Source organism: Leucoraja erinacea, chromosome 30 (assembly GCF_028641065.1).
Source record: "Leucoraja erinacea ecotype New England chromosome 30, Leri_hhj_1, whole genome shotgun sequence".
NCBI classification, from domain to species: Eukaryota; Metazoa; Chordata; class Chondrichthyes; order Rajiformes; family Rajidae; genus Leucoraja; species Leucoraja erinaceus.
The window spans coordinates 15329599-15345559 of record NC_073406.1 but is presented as its reverse complement, the minus strand read 5'-3'; the positions used below and the strand labels follow the sequence as shown (position 1 = coordinate 15345559).

The window sequence follows — 15961 nt, the reverse complement described above, 5'->3', positions numbered from 1 at the left end:
CATTGCTTTTGGTTTCGCACTCAAATATGATGGGGTTAAGCCAGATGTAGTGGTTAGTAAGGAGTTTACAAATGCAATATGTAAAAAACTGTTGGGTCCCAGTATATTGCTGCATCTAATTATTGAAACTGAATGTTAACCCCATTGTTACAAAGCAGGTTTACGAATTTGCAAATATAAACTCTTCCATCAGGATTAAGAAACGATGTGGCTCACAGCAAGAGAAGCTTTAAAGCAGAGATCTTTCAAAACTCTCCTACAAAACTGCCAATAAGGAGCTGCCACACGATTACTACAAAGCCTGCCAACACAGGTTAGCTTCACAAATTAAAATAGCCTCTCACAATGAATTTTAAATGGAAGAAAAGAACCCACCATCTTGTCAGCTATTTTTGATCATTAAACAGCGAGAGTTGGAAGGATGCCAGTGCACAATCTTCGTGCTTGTGGCAATGCACAAAACCGTTCCTTAATTCTCTTCCCCTGCCCCCCTCTACCTTAGCCTTCTTCACATGCATCAAATAAGTTTTAGACTCAGCTTTAGACCTACCCTGCTGCTTTTCAGTCATGTTCTGGTTTTACAGCTCTGTTACTGTGTGTGTTCTGTTGCTATGTGTGTTCATTGTTCTCCACTACCATTCTCTCTATTTCCAGCACCTTTTGCCTTGTGTTCATGGTTTGCACTGCCCAGATGTGGTTGAGGGCATGACTATCAGGATGATCATTCCCTTCCTTTGATCATAGAGCACACAAGGCAGAGCCGTCGAAGATACAAGACACAAAATGCTGTAACTGAGTGGGACAGGCAACATATCTGGAAAGAAGGAATGGGTAACATTTCAGGTTGAGACTCTTCTTCAGACTGAGAGACAGGGGAGAGGAAAACTAGAGATATGGAAGCGTAAAGTGTGAAAACGACAGATCAAAGCACATTGGTCAAGGAAATGGAGAATGGTTCTTGTTGGCTGAGGGGAAGGTGACAACAAGGCATACAAATAGTAAAATTAAGGAGGACAGTGAAACTAGTCGCAGTGCTGGTACTGTTTCTCCATTGAAGCCTCGGCATGGAGGATTTGATTGAACATTCTCTGACGTTGAAACCTGGACACCCACATGGGTGGATTGCATGAGCAGCAGAATCATAGGTCATAGAGCTTGGAAACAAGCCCTTCGGCCCAACTTGCCCACTCTGACCAACGTGCCCCCACTGTCTACGTTTGCCCCATATCCCTTTAAACCTATCCAATCCATGTACTCGTTCAGATGTTTTCTAAACATCAACAGTGAATGGGGTAAGAATGAGCATTCCTGCTCTCCTTCCTCCTAGGACCACAAGCAGCATTGTACAGTTCCTTAGCTTCTCCCTGGTTTGGTCTTCATCTAGGGTTGCCAACTGTCCCATATTATCCGGGACATCCCGTTTTTTTGGCTAAATTGGTTTGTCCCATACGGGACTGCCCTTGTCCCGTATTTGATTGCCACTACTCAGGTCGAGGGGACTGTCGGGTCGGAGCGCCGCGTCCAGCCCCGCCTCACCCGTCCCGACGTAGTGCAGCCCATGGAGTGCAGCAGCTCTCCAACCTTCGGACCTTTGCTTACCGCCGACACCGCCACCCCTTATTCTCATGGCCGATCGGTTCATGAGTTGGATGGGGAGCCGCGATGTCGCCCGGGCCAAAACTCCTCAGCTGGCCCACCGGCTGGGCTTTGTATGCAGTCCAGCACCCGGGCCAACTCATCATTCACCAAGCCACGGCCGAGTCGGTCAACGAATTGCCGTCGGGAATTTGTAGCTTACTTGGGAGTGAGAGAGTTGGCAGCCCCATCTTCTCCCCCAATCCCCACCTCCATCTGCTCTAAGGTCTGGGAAATCCAGCTGTTCACAGCTGCACCAGGAGGCGCCGACCAATTGTATTAATTGCATCTCCCAGTGCTTGGCCCGTGGCCTTTGAAACGATACAAGTGTTTGTCTAGACCCTTCTTACTGTCAGTGACATTGCCCCCGATCTCTCGGGCAGTGCACTCCAGGTTTTCACCACTCTCTGGGTGAAATAGGTCATCTCAGAATCCCTCCAAATCTCTTCCCACTTACCCCAAATCTCTCTATGTCCCCTTTCAACCTCTTCAATATTTATTAAATTACCCGTTTGCTTTTATTTATGTTAATTATTAAAAGGCCCTTTTATTGAGCAGGGTTGTCTGTCAAAGCTATGATGTAGATCCTGTGCTAGCTACATAGAGCTGGTTATTTGTTAAGGATTATATCCACCTTGTTGAGATGCCCACCCTTTTCTTTGTTTATTTCAGTAACCCAATTAAATCGAACTCTAATTACGAAGACTAGAAATGGTCCAAGTTTCAGCTCATGCTGTCGTTCCCTGCTGCGTATCTTTCCTTCAGCCTAGCGACCCTGATTGGAACCTACCCTGGCAGACTCTAGAACATTCTCACCAAGCCTGCTGGAACTCGCAGCTCAATTTCAGAAACACGAAGATACTTTCTCTATTACAAGTGCAGTTGGAAATTAATGTCCATTTATCCCACTGTTTCATCAATTTTTGGCATAATGTACAAGGCCTAGCAACAGTAACACTAATGATTCACTGGGGGTAATGTTGTACAGGCTACATTTCCCTATAGATCTTCTGAATAAAAGAAAACCCAGTGTTGAAGGCACAGATCTGGCTGACGCTCATCGATGACTACAGGAAAGATTTGGCCCAATGATCTCTCGGTAACCTAATGGCAGACTGGTGTATAAACACAGAGACATCATACAGAATACAGAGCTGTTTGAATTTCCATTGCTGCAGAGACCTGCAGGGTTAAACCAGTTGAGCATGTGGTCTGAAGGAGGAAGATATATTTTGTAAACAAGGGTTTGGTTACATTCGGGATGACCTAGGCAACAGAACAATGTTCTTGCGCTGTCATGTTTTCCATTGATGCTTCTTTTACATCTGTTCATAGTCACTCAATTAAAAAGTTAGCCTGGTGCCAAACAGGGGTAATGTGTGTCATTAATTAGAAACAATGGAACCAAAGGCGCACGAACACACAGAGGTTGTACTTGCACTAGAGTGCTTCAGCTCTTTAACTGTGCAAACAAATGCACACGAGCACTGCTCACCCTTCCACCCTTGTACATCAGATCAAAACATGGAACAATTCAGCCTATAAATTATTACAACTGCAAACCGCACAAAACGCAGAGCAACAGCAGAAATGTACCACTTCACTGGTCAAACTGCCACAAAACCAATAAGACCAATTTAATTTTTAATAACACGCGATAACAGATCACAAGACAAAGCAAAACAGAACACGCTCCGTTACCTCCAGTGAGGATCCTGGCCAAGTTGAAGAAATGCACCAAACTATTAATAGCAGTAATTCCAGGGAGATAAATGACCTCAGCAAGCAAACATAAACACTGCTTTCAATGTGCTTTGTACAGTAAGGAAGCAGCCTGCACCGAGTAGAATCTAGATAAAGGGAAGCAGAATATCAGCTGCTGTCTGGCAAATCATTGCTTTCTCAAGGTGACGGCTCTGCCTGGGTTCAGAGGGAAGTAACAGGATGTAATCTCAGCAATAAGACAAAGCAGAAGGTGTGCTGCTGATCCAATTACTTAATCGCTAGTTGATGAACGATGCACGAAGGCAGCTTCCAAATGCAGTCTGCAGAAGCTGAGGTGGAGAGGGGAAACAGCAGACAAAGCCCCAAGCTCTGGTAACACACATGCTTCTCATCCTCAAATCCCGGAGACTTCACAATAAAACCAACTGCCTCCCCCTGCTGTGCAGGGCATTCAGTATGAACCTCAATATGTAAATCAAGCTCACGAAGCAAGAGGCGTGCACAGAGCACTGGAATCTAATCCGCACTCTGTACAGGAGGTGGGGAAACCTGCCCCACTATTCATTCTTACACGGTGAATAGCTCAACTTAACAGAGCCGCTTTAATTCAACAGAGATTTCACATCACAGATCAGTTTGCATGAAGAAATCTATTGGCCCATTGAGCTATTTCGAGCCACTACCTCCTTGCAGCTCTGGTGAACACACAGGCACAACAGATGAAAGGTCAGCCACCAGAAACATAAGCCCCATCTCTCACACCATAGATACCTGACCAGCTGAAGGTTGCTGGCATTTTCTGCTTTTAATTCAGATTTCTGGTACAGGCAGAATGTTGGTAAAAGGTTTCTTCCAAAGGGCAGTGTACTAACAACACAGCTAAAAGCAGCGTACCAACCTGTGGTGGAAACCACTCGAGCACAGCAACTTAGTAATGATGGAGATCATTAAGTTGCATAGAAATAAAAAATAAATTAAATAAATACAAATAAAATCACTAGTGGCCCCAAATATAAGGCTGTTGATAGTCGCAAGGACCCCTTTGACAACCCCCTCCTTAAAGGGACAACACTCATCAATTAATGGATGTGGGAGGCATTTATTTTACCAAATGGGGCATTCATGTTACTAGTTTGGCAATCACTGGCTGTGACTGCAAATTCAAATGTGGCACCACACTGACTGTTCTCCTAGGATGAGGATGTTAAAACATGAGGCACTGAGGTCACCTCTGCACTTAAAAAAACCCCACAAATTGTTGGAGTAACTCAGTGGGTTAGGCAGCATCGCTGGAGAACATGGATAGATGACATTTCTGGTCAGGACTCTTCTTTAGACTCACCCTTGCACCCTCTATCATGTAATAAAACTACAGTGGTCCATGAAATAGCGCAACGCGTCAACCTTTCCCTCATACTCACAAACTTTACCGCCTTCTGTGTGAAGGCATCTCCTAACTTTACACCCAAAAGCCCTGCTTCAATTTGTCAACCACCCTAAGATGATCTAGCAAAAATCTGTCCTCCACATTCACCCTACACATCCCCCTTAATATTTTAAATGTTTGATGAAATCATCCTTAATCTGCTGAATTTCAGAGGGTACAGCGACAATTTTCATCTCTCCATTGCAATGCAACATCTGTATTCCCTCCAATCTTTCCTCAAGTTTGGGGAGTCTAGAACACGAGGTCAAAGGTTAATGAGGGGAAAAATTTAAACGACAACTGTAAGGTAGGTTTTTCTACAAAGAGAGAGGTGAACATTTGGAATGAGCTGGCAGAGGAGATGGCAGAGGCAGATAGAATGATAATGTTTAAAGTGTATTTAGTCAGGTACTTTGATAGGAAAGGCCTAGATGGATGCGGGCCTAATGCAGGTAAATGAGAAGAGCGTAGATGGGCATCATGGTCCGAATAGACAAGGTGGGCAGCAAGGGTCTGTTTCCGTGATGTATGATTTTATGAGTGCAAAGCTGCCATAAATGGAATTCAGGTATTCATGTTTAGAAATATGCCTGATTTTGTGCATCTGGTTGTGATCTAACACAACACGGGGGTCTCGACAGAAGTTCACATATTTGTAAAAGTCCTAGGGGCTCATCAAAAATACATTTGTTACCATTAGTGCACCCAACTCATGCTGTGGGTGGCTCACCAAACCCGTCCTTTCAGCCTTTGCACCTCTCTCCTTCTCCCTAAAGGACCAAGCTCAATTTCTGCACTGATCTGAACAATTCAGTTTCAATCTCTTCCTAAGAAGGGTCTCGACCCGGAAAGTCGCCTATTCACTTCGTCCAGAGATGCTGCCTGACCCGTTGAGTTACCCCAGCATTTTGTTCTCCTCTTCGGAGTAAACCAGCAACTGCAGCTCCTTACTACACATTCAATCTCTTCCTGTTGGTCTGGAGATTTGTGCATCTTGGAAAAGTCTGCCATGCTTGCTAAATTATCTCCATCAAGTACCCATTTCGTTCCCATTTTGTCTTTAGCAGATTTTCCCCCTGTAATCGGAGACAAGAGCATTGTGTGGCGTCACATGCACGTGTAGACTCACATCACAGATACAATTGCGTTTGGTTTGTGAGAGGCCTGTCACGAGTTTGGTGGAATTATTACAATTCAAGAGGGGAATTTTGAAGGAAAATGTGAAGAAGCCCATGGATACACTGCATCGAATAGTGCTTCACAACAGACCAGCAACTTGCGGGCACTATATGAAGTTATCCCAGGAGTGGGAAAACTACTCCGAGAGGCTCTGTGCAGTTTTCCCACTCCTGGGATAACTGCTAATCCCCCATCAGTAGTAAACACCGAGCATTCTGCACAGAACTCGGGGATTCTCAGGAACACACCCTTACCATAACTACGGATTGTCATTTTTGATGATTAAAAAACGCCTGGGCAACACCTTTAATTTCCCCAAGATATTCCTGGGGAGTACGAGCAGGGTGAGTTTGGAATAGAAAAAGGCAAACAGTTTTTAGCCCCGTGATAAGAACTTGCATTACAAAAATCAAGATTCTCTAATTTACATTAACATAGACCACAGAGAAGTTTTAATAAATATTAAAGCATTATATTGCCAATGCATATCTAATGGCAGAAAATACATTTTACATTAAGAACAAGCTGAAAGCAAGAGAAAATAAATTTAATTACTAAATTTCTACTTTTCCCGTAAATTCTCCAGGTAACAAATCCTTGAAATAAAACACATCTCAACTCTCCATGTAAACAGTTAATAATGTGTGCGCCTCAATAGGGAGGGGATTGAATGTACTTCTGGATTCGCAGCAGGGAGTTTGAGATGCAAGAAAGTCTGGGTCAGAGAGTCTGTTCCAACGCTATAGCCAAGGTTCTTCAAATCCACATATTCTTTGAATGCTGAATATTATTGGGCTACAGACAAGTTATCAAACCACATGCCAAATCCTGTCTTCACCAGCCAAGACACCTGCAAGTTGGCAATTCAGAGCAATAATTTGGTCCAATCTTTGTGTCCTTGGCCAAGAGAAATAAAGGGTTGGGGCAAAAAAAACTGCAGATGCTGGAAATCCGAAACAAATATATAAAGTGCTGAAACACTCAGCAGGTCAGGCAGCAGCAGTGGGAAAGAAACGCAGCTAATGTTTTGGGTCAAGAATTCGTCATCAGAAAACACAATTGGATTAAATTGCAGAGAGGATACCTTTCCTTATAATCTTTTATCTTGAGATTACGGGCAGAGTTAGTGTGAATTAATTCACTAGACCTTCACTTAATTATGAATGATTAACCCCAGTAAAATATTCTTGGAATTAATCTACAAATCCAGAGATGGCAAAATAATGCCTTTGGGAAGAAACTTACTTCAAAGTCTAGTTGTAGCACAGCAAATGGCAAATAATCACCCTGAGTGACAGGAATGATAAAAGAGTTCCCTACACAGTCACATTTGTGTACTGAGCCTGGAGACATACCTAATAAGGCAAGGATATTATGACTTTCACTCCCATTTCATTGATACAGTGATCAAATGCATTAAAAAAAAAAGGCAAGAAAAGTGGGAAACGCTTAATTATACCACTGACTGTAAATATTTAAAAAAAAAAATAGAAATGCAAAAAATACAGACATTTCAAGACTTTGGTACTTCCTTGCCTTTGGAAAGAGAATGCATCTCCCGTGTAGTGGACAGAATTGAATCATTTGAATTTCAAGGCTGACATTAATGCATTACACCTCCACGCACAATTTCCTCAGATTTATTCAGCAGTGAATTGCAAATTTACAATAACGTGAAAACATTTTACATTTAGCAGCAGAGCATTTGTGTACTGGTTGTTAGGAAAGAAATGCCATCCAGCCCCAGACAAAGGCAAAATGTCTTGGTAATAAACAAAGGACTATTTTGATTGGAATGGGGGTGGATGTGACCGAAAGAAAGCAGAACTACATGTAGAAAATGAGATGGAAACGCAAGATGAAGAAATTGTTCAAAAAAAGCTGGGGATCAAGCTTGGGGCGGCCCATTGATGTATGATGCGGCACAGTGGTAGAGTTGCTGCCTTACAGTGCGAGAGACATAGGTTCAATCCTAATTATGGGTGCTGTATGGAGTTTGTACTGTACGTTTTCCTTGTGACTGCGTGGGTTTTCTCCGGATGCTCTCCCACAAGCCAAAGACGTACAAGTTAATTGGCTTTGATAAAATTGTAAGTTATCCCTAGTGTGTAGGTTATTATTGGTTAGTGCACTCGAAGGGCCTGTTTCTGCACTGTATCTCTAAAGTCTAAAATCTGATTTCCAAATAGTGTAATTGCCAATACTTTGTCAGCATGTGCCCTCACCTCCATCCCATAAACATCTTCTCCCGGCTTCTCACTAAACTACCTACAGCAAATGCTGAAAGGAGAATCTACCATTAGAACTTCAATGTTACAAAAATAGACTTTGTGAATGGCAATGAAAGTGCAATTATATCAAGGACCAATCTGAATAAAGTTAGTTCTCCACGTACAGGCACGATTGCATACAAATATTAACTCAAAACTTGAGAAATGGGAACAAAGATTTTATGGCATTGTCTTGGTAATTCTTTTTTTTTCAAAAATAGTGTAACTGATATTTCCACAGGACACTTGTGCAGATGGTTCAATTGTTATTGATTTCACTGAAGGGAATCCATAGAGCCTGTTTCTCAATGTGGTTCCTACTCACCCAGTTAATTCACAGAATAATTTCCGGCTAGATAGTTACCCTATGCTGTGTTGTATTTGGCCCTTCAGAACCATATTCAAATATTTATTCTATGCATGTATCTTTATGGTGAGATATGGGAAATTAACAGAGGCACAACAGACAAAGCCCAATCTTCACAGCTGCAAATTTTAAAAAGTTCCTAAAAATTGATCATTACTGAGGAGGATGGTCAACTTTTTTCTTTCTTGGCTCAAGTGAGACTTTAGATAATTGTGGAACATGGTCCACTCCTCAAGTATAATCAAATACAATACTCACCAGGCATCAAACCTAGAACCTTCTCTTTTTGGGGAAACAACAAGCCAAAGTTTGTTAGCTTTGATTTGATAACCAAGAGCATTTTATGGACGGGGCTGTCTTCATTACTTTTTTGCAGTCTTCTTTGTTCCTGGGTGTTCGCGTTGCTGAACCACGCCATAATGCAACCAGTCAACATGCTCTTTACTGTACTCCTATAGAAGTTCAAGAGAGTAGTCATCAACATACCAACTCTTCTCAATCTTTTGAGGAAGTAGAGGCATTGTTGGGCTTTCTTTCTGATTGCATCAATATGCTGGGTCCAGGACAGATCAGAGATATGCACTCCAGGGAATTTAAAGTTTTTGACTCTCTCCACCACTGTCCCACCAATTAAGGTAGGTTTGTGGGTGGACTCTACACTTTCCTCTTCTACAGTCAACGATCAGTTCCTTGGTTTTACTGATGTTGAGAGAAAGGTTGCTGTTCTGGCACCATTCAATCAATCTTCCTTCTATACTCTGACTCATGACCATCTGTAATTCATCTAACAACAGTGGTACCGTCAGCAAATTTGAAGATGGAGTGGGAAATGTGTCCAGCTACACAGTCAAGGGTATCGAGTGAATAGAGCAGAGGGCTAAGCACACAGCCTTAAGGTGCTCCCATGCTGATGGTTATTGAGGAGGAAGTGTTGCTCCCAATTTGTACTGATAGTATTCTGTTGATTAGGAAGTCGAGGTCCACTGATACAGTGATGTTACCTCCAAATCAGTGATAATGAAAAAGGCAACTAATGTTTCTAATGCATTGCACAAAATATCAAATGTCCTGAATTCAGAGAAAAATCAAAATGGCATTTGGGGAAAACAACCAAAACAATGCTTCTGTAGGTGGAAGAAGTGTCATTGGAGAATTAGGAGGTAGGTGTTGGGTTGTAGTTGACCCAGGCAAAATACAAGGTGCTATTTCACTGGTTTGTGTTTAAGCTCGCCTGGTAGTGGAGTCGATCCTGTCTACTTCTGCTGGAATAGTTTAAAACATTTGATGAAGTGCAAGCATAATAATTCACTGCTGACACACGTTTTACAAATGTAGTTTTATCAAGGAGCTTATGACAGCTGGAGACTTTGTGACACAGGAAGGAAATGAAAGCTCTTTGTGACGCATTATACAAGTCTGCAAACAAACCTTTCTTGTCTTTTAAATTAGAACAATTACTAGATACATGGACAAGTGCAGATTGTGAATGGAAAGCCATCATAACTTTACAAAACAATAGTTGTCCAGTATCTGATCAATGCAGAAAAAAACATTTCTGTGAAGCTTCTAATCAAAGCACTGCAAAAGCTACACTGGCTCGGCTGCTGCTTGCATGATTACTTAGCATGCACACTTTCATCAGAACTGCACTCTGAACATGGCTCTAGTTACTAACAAAAAAATATATGTAGCTGTTCTGTTGTGCGACTGAATTTTGGGCAGCACAGTAGCGCAGCGGTAGAGTTGCTGCCTTACAGTACCAGAGACCCGGATTAAATCATGGCTGCAGGTGTTTATCTATACGGCGTTTGCACGTGACAACTAGAAGGGTTTCGGCCCGAAACGTTGCCCATTTCCTTCGCTCCATAGATGCTGCTGCACCCGCTGAGTTTCTCCAGCTTTTTTGTGTACCTATGACTTTACAAAACGTGACTGACTATTTCTGTGAAGTTACCAAGAGTGATGATGAGGACAATGTGTTTATTGAGGGTAAATATTAACTTCCAGATTAAATTTGGTAAAATGCTATGGAATAGGTTCGTCAGCAAACTGAAGTTCATTGAATCCGACCATGACATGTGAACATTTTTGGATGAGGAAGATACATAGTTGTATGCCCTAAAAACTGGTGTCAGTAAATAGTTTTCCTTGATGAATATCACTACTATGGACCTCTTTTGCAGGGCACGATTTCAAGATTTGCAAAAGACAAAAGTTAAAAGCATGTTAAATCAGTCTGAAGAAGGGCCTCGACCCGAAACATCACCCATTCCTTCTCGCCAGAGATGCTGCCTGTCCCGCTGAGTTACTCCAGCATTTTGTGTCGATCTTTGATTTAAACCATGATAATGATAGGCAAAAAAGCATTAAAAAATGACACGAGAAAAATCTGTAGCACAATGCGAGTTGTTTTTCCCGATTAGACTAGACCATTGTTCACAAAAGTTTAAAGGAATAAGAAATCTCCTTGAAACTTTAAATCTTTATAGAGGTTAACAGGTTGTATGGAGGGAGGAAGTGTCCCCTAACCGAGTCTGGACCAAGGCTCACAATCGTTGAGCAAGGGAGAGACTACTTAGGACTGGGAAGAGAAAAACATTTCCACACAAATCTTTACAATTCTTTATCCTGGAGGCTTGAAAACAAGTAGTCAATTCCTACTTCAGAAACTGTCAGTCAGTTGGGAAGGGAGGAATTGTTGATCAAAAATATTCTGAATATGGGATTCCTTAGTTCCTTACAGTTTTTGAATAAAAACAATGAGAACGTGAGAATTCTGTTGCCTTATCATGCACGCAACTGTGCAACATGTACTACAATTCGAGGCATTTGCTTTTGTAGATTGCCCCTTCATGCTGAACCACTTTACAAGCTAGAGTACATTACTGACACCTTGGACAATTATTAAACAAACAGAATGGGAGATGGTGTGGCATGGTGCAAAAACTATCTCGATTATTAAATCACAAATATGAAATTACAATATCGATACAGGATATTCCTTGCAATTATCTATTTTAACATGAACACAGTCTTCAGAGATTACCTGAGCAGTAATAACAAGAGTTTCGACGCTGTCCTCAATAAATGACATGCTCCTGAACAAGCTAAGCTTTTAATTTAACACACATCCACATAGTCTATTTAGTTTTGTTTCGAGATACAGCATGGAAACAAGCCCTTTGACACACCGTGTGTGCACCAACCAGCGATCCCCACACATTAACACTATCCTACACTAGGGCCAATTTACATTTTATACCAAGCCAATTAACCTACAAACCTGTACGTCTTTGGAGTGTGGGAGGAAACCTAAGATCTCGGATAAAAACCAACGCAGATCACGGGAAGAACGTGCAAACGACATATAGATAAACACCTGCAGCCATGATTTAATCCGGGTCTCTGGTACTGTAAGGCAGCAACTCTACCGCTGCGCTACTGTGCTGCCCAAAATTCAGTCGCACAACAGAACAGCTACATATATTTTATTGTTAGTAACCAGAGCCATGTTCAGAGTGCAGTTCTGATGAAAGTGTGCATGCTAAGTAATCATGCAAGCAGCAGCCGAGCCAGTGTAGCTTTTGCAGTGCTTTGATTAGAAGCTTCACAGAAATGTTTTTTCTGCATTGACCAGATACTGGCCAACTATAGGACACATGGGTGTGAACTATTACAACTATTCCCAGTATATAGAAACTACTGGATCTTATACAACACTTGAGACAGAGGCTGCGTGTTTTACATAGGTTCATCTGGGTGTGTGTGTCTGTGGAAAAATAATGGCTAATAGAAGCAAGGGTGTCAGTGATCATTAATTTATCGTGTTATAGAATATTATATATTTATTTGTTGTGTTATTGTGTTAATGGGCCTTTAAAGCTTATCAAGTAAGAATTTCATTGTTCCATTCTGGGTGCCTTTGTCAATTAGACCCTCAACTTTTTAGTTCATAACCAAATTACTGACAATTAAAGAATAACAGCCAGATTGTTTCCCCAACATTATACTCAATAAAGCTAATACTGCACGATGCAAAAACCAGATATGAAACAGACCCTGCATTTACCTTCTGTAAGCAATCTTATTAACATACAACTAAATTGGCAATCATGAACAATTATTGCACATTTACGAGGTGGAGTATTAAAGCAATAAAATAATTTTATGGTTAGTGCAAAATATCATAAAAATGTTCTTAAGCATACGGATATCCCTAACGATGATAGCTTTAAGAAGATGTTGAACAATTACCTAATACCACCAATGATTTGGATATTCCCAATACAAAAAATTAACAGCTACACAAACTTTATTAGGTTGGAAAAAACCCAAAACCAAAATCACATTTTCTCTTTTAAGACCAAATGTTCTCATATAAAAGAAAGAATATGCAGCACTTCTGAGTTGTGTAAAAAAGGTGAATGTTTCCGGAGTCTGAGAGCAGTGGGAAGAAACTGTTCTTTAGTCTTGACATCCAAGCTTTCAAGCATTACTTTCAAGCATTTCATTACTTCTCCCAGAAGGTAAAGAGAGAAGAGGGAATGGCCAGGGTGACAGGCATCCTTGATGATATTTCCTGCCTTCCTGATTCAATGCCCCATGACGATGGACTGGAAGGTAGTGATGAACGGGGTTATGCTCACCACTCTCTGCAAGTTCAGGCAGTCAAGAGCAGAGCAGTTGCCATACCTGGCTGAGATTCATCAGTCAGAAGACTTTCTATAGAAAGTATTCTAACATATCTGTTGAAATTTGAGAGAATATTCACAGACATGCCAGAGCTTGTCAGATGCCTGCAAATACATTGATGTATTTTCTTAATCACATTAATGTGAAAGAACCAGGTTAGGTTGTGAACACAACCTTGCCTTCATCAACAGAGTGGATGTAGAGATGATAGACAGCTTCAGGTTCCGAGCATCTAAATTACCAGCAACTTAACCTGGTCCCATGAGGAAAGAATAAAGAGACCCAGCGTCTTTAACCCTGACCTTGGGTGCTGTCCGTGTGGAATTTGCACGATCTCCCTGTGACCTTTGGGTGCTCCGGTTTCCTTTCACATCTCAAAGATATTGTGGGTTAATTGGCCTCTGTATATTGTGCCAAGTATGCAGGGAGTAGTTGCTAGACTGGGATAACATAGAACTAGTGTGAATGGGTGATTGATGGAAGGAGTTGACCTGTAGCTTTCAATCAAAAAACTTTATTTGAACCACCTGGAAGACCACATTGCCCACTCTAGTTAAGACTTCCTCAAAATAAAAATAAAAAACAACAAATTTGTTGGATACAGTTTCCATTTAACGAGGCCACATTGACCCTGTTTGATTAGATTACGATTTTTCCAAAGTGCTGCTGTCACTCTCTTGAGACCATAACACATAGGGGCATAATTAAGCGATTCGGCCCCATAATAATTGATTCTAACAGTTTATCAACAATGGATGTCAGATCAATCGATCTTTAGTCACTCGCTATTTGGCTCCTTCAGTTTGCAAAATAAGCATTAACTTTTGAGAAAATACAGGTCAGATGGGCTGAACCTTATCTGCGTATTTCAATCTGTTAAGTCTGTGTGTCAAATTCGGGAGGTCCTACCTAAAGTATAGTTGTTCACCACACTGATGCACCGTGCTATCGACTTGGTAACCATTCTTTAGTGTAGCAATTCTGACATTTATTAGGTATGAGTTGGCAGATTTTAACAACACAGGCTGTGAAATGTAAATCGAAAAAAGATGCAAAGATCAGCTACAGATGCATATTTCTGGAAATAAATCAAAAGAATTATACGTACTTTTACAGACAATGAGCTCACACTTCTCTCCAGACTAAACTCCTACTGTTTTTCAAGCCTTTGACTAGTTGCTGAACTCCCCTGCTTCTACCATTTTCAATCAAATGCTGGGCCATATTATCCATTTATCAACCAAAAATTACCTCCCTTGTTCCATCTGCAAATATAAAGTTGAAATAGCTCAATCCAAAACTGGAAATTAACTAAAAATGTATTTAGCATGACGATAGAAAGGTTTGGAAACAATTTGTTATCTGTCCATTCACTCCACAGAATTTTCCTAACCTGCTGAGTTCTTCCAGCAGATAGACACAAAAAGCTGGAATAACTCAGCGGGACAAGCAGCATCTCTGGAGAGAAGGAATGGGTGATGTTTCAGGTGGAGACCCTTCTTCAGTTCTTCCAGCAGTTAAGTTTACATAAGAGTTCAGCATTTGCAGTTTCATCTGCCTCATTTAGAGCAGTCACTGCTTTAGCTGAATGAAATTGGAACATTATCACATATTCTTTCAGGCACTTTCATGACTTTCAGAGAGATTGTTTGTTGTTCGAAGCATTACCCAAATTGGAAATGCCTTTATAAATTTTATTTTCATTTAGATAAAGTATATAATGATAATTAGGTGAACTAATACCCAACATATACACAGTTTTGAAACATAGAAACTAGGTGCAGGAGTAGGCCATTCGGCCCTTCGAGCCTGCACCGCCATTCAATATGATCATGGCTGATCATCCAACTCAGTATCCCGTACCTGCCTTCTCTCCATACCCTCTGATCCCCTTGGCCACAAGGGCCACATCTAACTCCCTCTTAAATATAGCCAATGAACTGGCCTCAACTACCCTCTGTGGCAGAGAGTTCCAGAGATTCACCACTCTCTGTGTGAAAAAAGTTCTCCTCATCTCGGTTTTAAAGGATTTCCCCCTTATCCTTAAGCTGTGACCCCTTGTCCTGGACTTCCCCAACATTGGGAACAATCTTCCTGCATCTAGCCTGTCCAACCCCTTAAGAATTTTGTAAGTTTCTATAAGATCCCCTCTCAATCTCCTAAATTCTAGAGAGTATAAACCAAGTCTATCCAGTCTTTCTTCATAAGACAGTCCTGACATCCCAGGAATCAGTCTGGTGAACCTTCTCTGCAATCCCTCTATGGCAATAATGTCCTTCCTCAGATTTGGAGACCAAAACTGCACGCAATACTCCAGGTGTGGTCTCACCAAGACCCTGTACAACTGCAGTAGAACCTCCCTGCTCCTATACTCAAATCCTCTTGCTATGAAAGCCAACATACCATTCGCTTTCTTTACTGCCTGCTGCACCTGCATGCCTACCTCCAATGACTGGTGTACCATGACACCCAGGTCTCGCTGCATCTCCCCCTTTCCCAATCGGCCACCATTTAGATAATAGTCTGCTTTCCCGTTTTTGCCACCAAAATGGATAACCTCACATTTATCCACGTAACCTCACATTTATCCACATTTTGCTTCATAAAATCTTGATCAGTAGCCGAGTCAGCATCAAAAATGTAAATAGACCGGTCTAGCAATTGCAT

At 41.5% G+C, this 15961-nt stretch overlaps 1 protein-coding gene across 4 annotated transcripts in view; it reads right to left on the bottom strand.

Annotated features, from left to right (window-relative positions):
- The window catches only part of mib2 (MIB E3 ubiquitin protein ligase 2), a 123476-nt gene that overhangs the window by 96602 nt on the left and 10913 nt on the right, over nucleotides 1-15961 (bottom strand). Inside the window, exon 3 of one of the 4 annotated variants that reach the window (XM_055659519.1) lies at nucleotides 14204-14319. The exons of 2 other annotated variants lie outside the window; for them this stretch is intronic. The gene's annotated coding sequence lies outside the window, so the exon portion shown is untranslated. Of the gene's footprint in view, nucleotides 1-3336; nucleotides 3761-14203; nucleotides 14320-15961 lie in introns of those variants that run through there. One more of the 4 variants, XM_055659521.1, reaches the window with a different exon arrangement.